The following is a 9,497-nucleotide window of genomic DNA, read 5'->3' on the forward strand; positions in this document are numbered from 1 at the left end:
GGAGGAGCGAGCGTGGCTCTGGCTGCGTGAGCGGAGCGGGGCGGGCTAAGTCCCGAGCTGCAGCGATGGGGAGCCCGGCGGCCGCCGCTCTCACTTCTTGTTCTGTTTTTGACAGCTCAGTTCTGTTCTACTTTGGGAAAGAGAGAGGAAGTCAGATGCCCTTTTTAAACTCGCTCTTCAAAACTCATCTCCTGGGTTACTGGTAAGGATGAACTTAAACGGCTTTGATATTGTGGAGCGTGACGCGAGAGCCTAGACCAGGGTTCGAACCCTGATTGTCTCGCTCTGACTTTGTGATCTTGGTTCATTAGAAGGTTCTAAGCCTGAGTTTTCTCACCTAGCAGTAGGAGATAATATTAGGATAGGGTATGCCTATTGTACCACTAGTTCTTCATTTGATGAAAAGAGCCTTTGAATGCGATACTTGAAATAGCTACGACTGAAGTGGCCTATGGACTTGTGAGTTTTGTGCTTTATTTTGTTTAATCATTAGCATCCTGGATTGTGTTTTTCACTTTATTTTTTGTTCACCTTAAACCTAAGCAAAAAAAAAAAAAAAAAATCCTTGGAAATATGCCGTCTTCTTAATTTCCGTTGTTTTAAAATGGCTGAGAAGGTTCTTAGGAAATTGATGACTCTGCTTTTCTCGGGATCAGCTGTAGAGATTCTGTACAAGGACTTATTCACTTCCCCATCCTCCCCAGCTGCGTCCTGTGGGGATCCTTAGAGGAGGTTAAATGTCTGTTTTGTCAGAGTCAGCATCTAGGTGTTCTGCAAACCTGCGGGGGTGGGGGGTGGCCCATGGGGGACTTTGCCAGTTTTATCCTCTTGTCAACTTTTTTGTACCTTCCTCTACACTTTCTCACTGAGTTCATAATTTTAGCTCCCTTTGGAATTGTGTTTCTAAGGTGTAGTTTTTGTTCTTAAGACACAATGAATGTGATATATTTGATAAGCAATGACTTGGAAAATTTTATGTTAGTCCCACTTCAGTTTTGATTGTTCTTGCACTCTTTTCGCCTTAATTTCTACTGAAATTGGTGGTGAGTTTTTCAAGGAAATACTTGTGGTCCTTAAATTGAATCTTATTTTTCATTTAAATGCCTGCTCTGTATTACTCTGAGTTCAGACACTATTTTGCAATATGTGAAATAACATGTCTTGAGTAAATGCTGTTTTTACATATAGAATTGTAAGGGGTTGGGGAAAGGCAGTAGTCTAGATGAATTAATTGTCTGTAATTCTTTAGTGACAGGTGATTTAAAAAATATTTTTAATTATCAGTGGACCTTTATTTTATTTTTTACGGTGCTGAGAATTGAACCCAGTGCCTCACACATGCTCTACCACTGAGCCACAACACCAGCCCTATGACAGGTTTTTTTTAAAGCAATTTATATGAGGGGAAAGAAATTTAATGAAGATGTTTTATACAAGTAACTAGAGGGTCAGAGTAAATAAGTGGAAAAAGGCATATGGACATAAAGATTTCTGGTTCACTTTAATATGTTTGTCAAAAATACTCATTTTGAGGGAAATGTTTCTGTATTGGCGTTATTTAGTGCAATGTAGGATGGAGAGTACAGACAGAAATAGGAGACCTTGGTTCTTGTCATAGCTCTGTCTCTATCTTTGTAACTGTAGGAAACTGTGTGGTCCTCCATTCTTTATCTCTAATATACTGAATTGATGTGATTTCAAAGACTTATAGCTTAGGTTTTCATTGCTAAGGGTTTTTAAAGGTTCTTTTTAACATGAAAAAATTTGATATAGCTGGCATAGTCTGAAATCTCAGCTGTTTTGGGAGGCTGAGGCGGGAGGATCACAATTCAAGGTCAAGGCCAGCCCCTGAATTTTAGGAAGACCATGTCTCAAAATAAAAAGGGCTGGGGATGGGATGTGGCTCAGTAGCAGAGTGCCCCCAAGGTTAATCTCCAGTTAAAAAAAAAAAAAAAAAAAACTGCCAGAAATCAGAATCTACCAGTCAGCTCATCCCTCTCTCTCATGAGAGCTGCATGTTTTTCTCTGCATCCCCATACCCACCCCCAGTACTGGATACTGAACCTAGAAACACTCTACCACTGAGCTACATCCCAAGCCCTTTTCATTTTTTAATTTTGAGACAGGGTCTCTCTAAATTAACAAGGCTGGCCTCTAATTTGTAGCCTCCTGCCGCAACCTCCCAATAACTGGGATTACAAGTGTGTTGGTCATCATGATGTATTTTAGATGAGACCTTTACCATATTACAGAATTAAGTAGTTTTCCTTTTGCTATAAAATTTTCTATTTCTATTCCTGTATTGCTTTACCCTTTTTCCTCTATTTTTCTAATTTTCAGTACTATTGTCTTCTCCCTTTCCCAAAGATGCCATCTAAAGGTGATCTGATATCTTCATATTTGTATTTCTGTATCTCAGCAGGAATAGTGCAATTTCTCTCAAGGCAGTGCATTTTTTTTTTTGTTTTTTTTTTTGGTAGTTGTGTTTGGAGAGCATTCCTTTATTTTATTTATTTTTATGTGGTGCTAAGGATCGAACCCAGTGCCTCATATGTGCTAGGCAAGCGCTCTGCCACTGAGCTACAGCCCCAGCCCCAAGGCAGTGCATTTTGTTATTTATTTTTACTTCTTATTTCTGGGGATTGAAACAAGTAACTGAACCCCCAGGCCCAAGGCAGTGCATTTTTAAATCTTAGACTTAATTTTGGAGTGCACGGCTGTGTCTGTACATAGGTATTAGCTCCAGGCAATATTTTGTAGAGAAACTATTTCAGGAATGGACTTTTCCCCAGAAATGACATTCTAGGGTCAGGTCTGCTGAGGGATCATTTCTGAGTCTTTTTTGGAAAGAACTATCTGCACCTCTGAGCTCTGTTGAACATACCATGTCTTTTTGTAATAAACATATGCCTCTCTGGCTGTAAATTCTTTTGAAGATTAATAAGCAGTGATTCTCATAGCACCTTTGACTGAGTTGAAAGCTGCTCTGCTCAATGGTTGCTGCTATTGTTGTTAATAGTTACTTTTAGCTATAAGTCATAACACTACAAAAATTAGAGCACTGAATAAGTGCAAAGATGGGATTTGAATGAGAGTTTTTAAGGTAGGATTAACCATCTGTTAATGTTTTTAATGTCATTGCAATGTTTGCATAAAAATGCATGGAAGTACTTCATGACAAGCAGTGTGAAATGAAGTGTTTTGAAAAGCTTTTTAACTGCAATTCACAGCAAGAGATCTTTTTAATTCAATACTTCATAAGTTTATAACTATGCACATGTGTATCTGGGTATGTAAAAATAAATTTTTAGAAAAAATTTACAAAAATTGTAGTAGTGTGTACAGTCTACTCTGGTGGTTTCTATTTTATAACTTTAAAAATTTTTTTAAAAAGTGCTAGTTGCAAATTGTTAAGGTGATTTTTGTTCCCTCCTTTTGAAAAACAATGGAGCAGGCCTGGAGATGTAGCTCAGTGATGTACCAGAGACCCTGGGTTTGATCCCCAGCATCAAAAAAAAAAAAAAAAAAAAGAGGGCTGAGGTTGTGGCTCAGCAGTAGAATGCTCGCTTAGCACGTGCGGGGACCCAGGATTTGATCCTCAGCACCACATAAAAATAAATAAGCAAAAGGTATTGTGTCCAAACACAACTAAAAAATAAAATATTAAAAAAAAAAGAAAGAAACATTGGGGTCCTGAGTTCAGAGTTTGGATGCCTAATCTCTCCTCTTTTTTTTGGCATTGGATACTTATTAATCCTTTTTGTATTTCACTTTCCTTATCTTTTTTTTTTTTTTTTAAAAAACACCCAACAAGAACAACTTGGAAGAGGAAAGGTTTATTTATTTTATTTTATTTTTTTATATTTATTTATTTTATTTTATTTTTTTAGTTTTCAGCGATACAACATCTTTGTTTGTATGTGGTGCTGAGGATCGAACCTGGGCCGCACGCATGCCAGGCGAGCGCGCTACCGCTTGAGCCACATCCCCAGCCCCCCTTATCTTTTTAAAAAATATTTATTTCTTAGTTGTAGTTGGACACAATACCTTTATTTATCTTTTATGTGGTGCTGAGGATCGAATCCAGGGCCTCGCACATGCTAAGTGAGTACTCTACCGCTTAGCCACAACCCTAGCCTACTTTCCTTATCTTTATAAGGAAGGTTTTCTGGTTTAAGTATTTAATGATTCTTTTCTTTACTTTTCTCTAGCAGTGGAGTTGGACTAATGTATTTATCTTTAGGTTTCTGGCTAGACAGAAGCCACTGAAAAATTGCCTAAATGTCTGGTTGTTTACATGGTGTATTATTTGGCAAGTGGCATAATAGAACTTTGAATACTATTTTTCCTCAAAAATCTTGTAAATTGGAGTGGAAACATTGGGGCTTGTAATAAATATGAAAATATAACACTTTTGTGTTAACAAAGAATATTTTAGAGTTTGAGAAACTGTACTTAAAATGCTTAGTATGTTAACATGCCCACAGATTGCTGCTCAGGCTTCGTTCCATGTCTCACCTTGCCACTGCCTCTTTCAATTAATTAAAACACCAAGAAGAATCTGTTTTTCTTTGTCTCTCTCTCTCTCTCTTTTTTAGTTGTAGATAGACCTTTATTTTACTTTATTTATTTATATGTGGTACTGAGAATTGACCCAGTGCCTCACACATGCTAGGCAAGCACTCTGCCACTGAGCCACAATCCCAGCCCAAGAATCTGGTTTTTTGTTTTGTTTTATGTAAAGGCCACCACATCAGATCATTACTGTTCCTTGTATATTACCAGACAATGAAACTGCTAGTCTCATAAGAAAGGGAAACTCAAGGCTTTATTTGCTTGTAGTTTCCTTCTGTTCACTTTGGATGATTTCTCTAGACCAGACTATTCCAGGCTAGGGATTGAGAGTTCTTTGATTCTTATTTGTTTGTACCAAAGATTATAGGAATAAGGAATTTAATGCCTGCTCCCAAGATTCTGGTCAGAAAAGGTTTTAGTTGGAAGGAAATTGGAACCACATTTTGTACTGCCTCAGATCAAATATTATATGCTTAGAAGGCCTTCCTTGACCCCATACCTCATATAGACTTCCCAGACTCATCAGCTAGTTTAAAGTTTCTTCACAACAATTTATTATAAGCTCAAATTAGCTTGTTTCTTTTTACTTATTTGTTGTCCCACTCCTACTAAAGCTTAGTATCTAGGAGAATGGAATTCTATCTTATTTCACCTTTTCACTTCTCCAGTTCCCAGCACATAGTAGGTACTTTAATAAGTATTTTGAATAAATGGATAAACAAATGAATGAATAAAACAAGTTCTTTTATGGTTTTAAACAAAACTCTTGTGTAGTGAGGCCTGGGCCTTTATGCATTTTCCTCCAAAGTCTTTTTTATGGAAATAAAAAGAATAGTGATCCTGGTGAAGTTCTCTATCTCTAGAAGATTTTGTATTTATTTTTGTGTTACTTTATACTTTTTCAATTCTATTTTTTTTTGCCTGTATGAGAAATAATATAAAACTTACTTCTAAATCCTTTTGTAGGTACTTTGTAATACATTGATTTATGTGAATAAAATGTATTTGAAACTTTAATGGCTAACTTTTGGGTAAATTAATGAATAGTCTAAGTTATACACCTTCAGGATTTTAGGATCACTGCCCTAAACTGCCTTTATTATTTTTTAGTTCTAGTCTTTTAAAGCAAAAAAGAACAAAGCTTCATTTACTATTGCAATTCATTCAGTATTTAAACACAGCCTTGCTAGTAGATGTAAAGGAGTCAGTGTGGTGAAGAATTGAGACAGTGAGTTAAACCTATGTTCTGGACCAGTACACTTTCTGCCACTGGGTTAGTCAGCTTTTTTTAAAACTTTTCTCCTTTTTTTTTTAAGAGACACAACATCCTTGTTTGTATGTGGTGCTGAGGATCGAACCTGGGCCGCACTCACGCCAGGCGAGTGCGCCACCACTTGAGAGCCACATCCCCAGCCCTTAGTCAGCTTTTTGTTGCTGGTCAAAATACTCAACAGGAACAACTTAGAGGAGGGCAAGTTTGTTTTGGCTCACAGTTCCAGAGGTTTGGTTCATGGTTGGCTGAGTCCATTGCTCTGGGCCCAAGGTGAGGCAGAACATCATGGTGGAAGGATGTGGAGGAGGAGCACTGCTCCATTCATGGCAGCCTAGAAGCAGAGAGCCAGGGGGAAGGACCACAGGAGAGATGAACCTTTTCAGGCCATGTTCCCAGTGACCCTCCTCTTATAGCCATGCCCCACCTACTTACAATAACCACCCAGTTATTCTGTTTCAACTAGGATGGACTGATTAGGTTAGAGCTCTCAATCCAGGTATTTCACAGAAACTTTTGGGGGACACCTCATATCCAAATCATAATAGCTGCTAACTGGTTATTTCATTTTAGGCAAGATACTTCACATATTTGTACTTCACTTTCTTCACCTGAAATTTGAGGGGATTAAATTGATTTCCTCTTGGATACTTCCAGCTCAGAAATGGATAATTGAAGATACTTTAATTTTACCTCCAAATTTTCGTCCTTTGTTACTGTGTTCTCAAAAGAAATTGCAGTGAGGTCACATTGCTGCTTGGGTTAAACTCAGGGACATATTTTAAATAAAGTAAGGTGTTTTTTAGTGATTACTGATAATTCATTAGGTTCTCTGGGAGATGTGGCAGCTGTCTAAGGCTTCTTTCTTTCTTTCTTTCTTTCTTTCTTTCTTTCTTTCTTTCTTTCTTTCTTTCTTTCTTTTCTTTCTTTCTTTCTTTTCTTTCTTTCTTTCTTTCTCAGAATTGAACCCAGGACCTTGTGCAAGCCATGCAAGCCATCTACCACTGAGCTACACCCTCAGACTTTCACCCGTCCCCCCATCCCAATTTTGAATCAGGTCTCAGTAAATTGCTGAGACTGGCCTAGAATTTGTAATCTTTATGCCTCAGCCCTTCCAGTAGCTGGGATTATAGGTGTGTGCCACTGTACTTAGCTTAAGGCATGTAATTCTTTTAAGGAGGTGGGATTTAATCAAGGAGAAAAAGGCTGAGGCACATGAATAGCAATATGATGTATAAAATTGATGAGCACAAAATGTGGGTTAGAAGAAAGTTAGTGTGGGCCAAAATAAAGATTTGAGGTTTTAAAATCCTATAGCAGAGTTGAGCATGGTGGCACATTCCTGTAATCCCAGTGTTTTGGGAGCCTGAGGCAGGAGGATCTTGAGTTCAAAGCCAGCCTCAGCAATGACAAGGTACTAAGCAACTCAGTGAGACCCTGTCTCTAAATAAAATACAGAATAGGGCTGGGGATGTGGCTCAGTGGTTGAGTGCCCTTGAGTTCCATCCCAGGAACCCCTCCCTGCCCCCCACCCCCCAAAAAAATTCTTTAGCAGAGGCTCTATTGAAGCAAGTACTTTCATATAGTCTGTTTTTTTGGGCTATTTGAAAGATGAACTGTTCTGATCAACAATATGCTATTATGAAGTTTTAGGACTTCATTTAGTAACTTAATGAAGCATTTCTGTCATCCACAAATTATGAGTAGAAACAGCCCATGAATGCAATCAGGAAATGTTAAAAGCTTTTCCTATATTTCCTCAAGTTGCTCAGATGATCAAGAATTAGCATTGTTGCATAAGTGTCTGATGCTAATAATAAGGGTTAATATTTATCGAGTAATATGAGATATCATTTAATCTTTATCAATATTAGGTAGGCACTATTGTCCTTATTACAGAAGTGAGGAAATCAGGACTTTGGGATATAAAGTATAGGGCAATAGTTGAGTGATAGACTGCTTGCCTGGCATGTATGAAGCCATGGGTTTCATCCCCAGCACTGAAAAAAGAACTTAAAGATAGAATATGAAATTTCATATGAAGAATATTTAAAAAGGACCTTGTGGCAGGAGGTGGGACAGAAATGAGAATGCTGTTTCTAAAGAGCTGACATTTGAGCCAAGTATTAAAGAATGAAAAGGAACAAACCACAGGAAGAGCATTCTAATCTGGGGAATGGCAATTGTAGATAGCCAAGGGTGCGAGAGAATTTAGTGTTTGTCTAGTGTGGCAACAGCACACTGAAGGAAGTGGTACAAGATTGAGACAGAGAGAAATGGGTGGAAGTTAGGTTATAGGACCTTGTGGACCTTTCTGTGGAGTCTGAATGTTATATTAGGATCAGTGGTAAACTATTGAAGGTTTTTTTTTTTTAGAGAGGGAGAGAGAATTTTTAATATTTATTTTTCAGTTTTTGGCAAACACACATCTTTATTTGTATGTGGTGCTGAGGATTGAACCCGGGCCGCACGCATGCCAGGTGAGCGCGCTACTGCTTAAAGCCACATCCCCAGCCCCCTTGAAGGGTTTTTAAACAGGGGAATGATACGTGTGTGTGTGTGTGTGTGTGTGTGTGTGCAGTAAAAAAAATATATAACATAAAATTTACCATTTGAACCATTTATAAATGACACAGTCACAGTGATGTTACGTAATGCTCATTGTTGTGCAACCATCACTACCATCCATTTCTAGAACATTTTCATCTTCCCAAATTGAAATTGTACCTATTAAATCATAATTCTCCCTTCTCTTTCATTGGCCCCTGACAACTATTTGTCTTTATAAATTTGCTCTTCTAGATCTTTTATATGAATAGAATAATAAAATAGCTGTCCTTTTGTGTCTGGCTCATTTAACTTTGCATAATATCTTTAAGGTTCAGTCATGTTGTAGCATGGTTCAGAGCATCTTTTCTTTTTATGGTTGAATCATATTCCATTGTATATCTATGCCACATTTTGTTTATCCATTTATCTATGATGAATATTTGGGTTGTTTCCACCTTTTGGCTATTATGAGTAGTACAGCAGAGAGCATTGATGTACAAATATCACTTTAGTTCCTCTTTTCAGTTCTTATGTATATGTACATTTTTTTTTTTTTAAGTACTGGGGATTAAACCCAGGGGTTCTCTACCACTGAGCCATACCCCCAGCTACCCCCACCCCACCCCCTTTTTTTCTTTTTCAGATTTTGAGACAAGTTCTTACTAAGTTGTCCAGGCTGCCTTCAAACTTGTGTTCCTCCTGCCTCAGCTTTCTAAATAGATGGAATTAAAGGGGTATGCCACCCACCATTCCCATCTAGACACTTCATTTTCCTTTTACCTTTTTTGTATAAGTTTAATTTTAAATGTGTTTCTTCTCCTAAATCTTTCCACCTTTGTGCCATATTGACTTCATACCTTTTGTAATTCCTGCAATTAGAAATCCTAAAAATATTCAGGAGTTTATCTTAGGTCAAAATAATAATGATGGTAAAAGTGATGATTTTATCTTACTTTAAAAGGTCTCTTGGGCTAGGATTGTGGCATAGTGGTAGAACACTTGCCTAGCCCGGGCGGGACCTAGGTTCGATCCTCAGCACCACATAAAAATAAAGGCATTGTGTTGTGTCCATTTACACCAAAAAAAAAAAAAAAAAAAAAAA

General features: G+C 37.7%; 1 protein-coding gene across 2 annotated transcripts in view; it reads left to right on the forward strand.

Annotated features, from left to right (window-relative positions):
• The window catches only part of Ccdc126 (coiled-coil domain containing 126), a 28,022-nt gene that overhangs the window by 360 nt on the left and 18,165 nt on the right, over window positions 1-9,497 (forward strand). Inside the window, exon 2 of one of the 2 annotated variants that reach the window (XM_015490130.2) lies at window positions 116-202. The exons of the other annotated variant lie outside the window; for it this stretch is intronic. The gene's annotated coding sequence lies outside the window, so the exon portion shown is untranslated. The remainder of the gene's footprint in view (window positions 1-115; window positions 203-9,497) is intronic. 2 annotated transcript variants of the gene reach the window in all.

This window comes from Marmota marmota, unplaced genomic scaffold, assembly GCF_001458135.2.
Source record: "Marmota marmota marmota unplaced genomic scaffold, marMar, whole genome shotgun sequence".
NCBI classification, from domain to species: domain Eukaryota; kingdom Metazoa; phylum Chordata; class Mammalia; order Rodentia; family Sciuridae; genus Marmota; species Marmota marmota.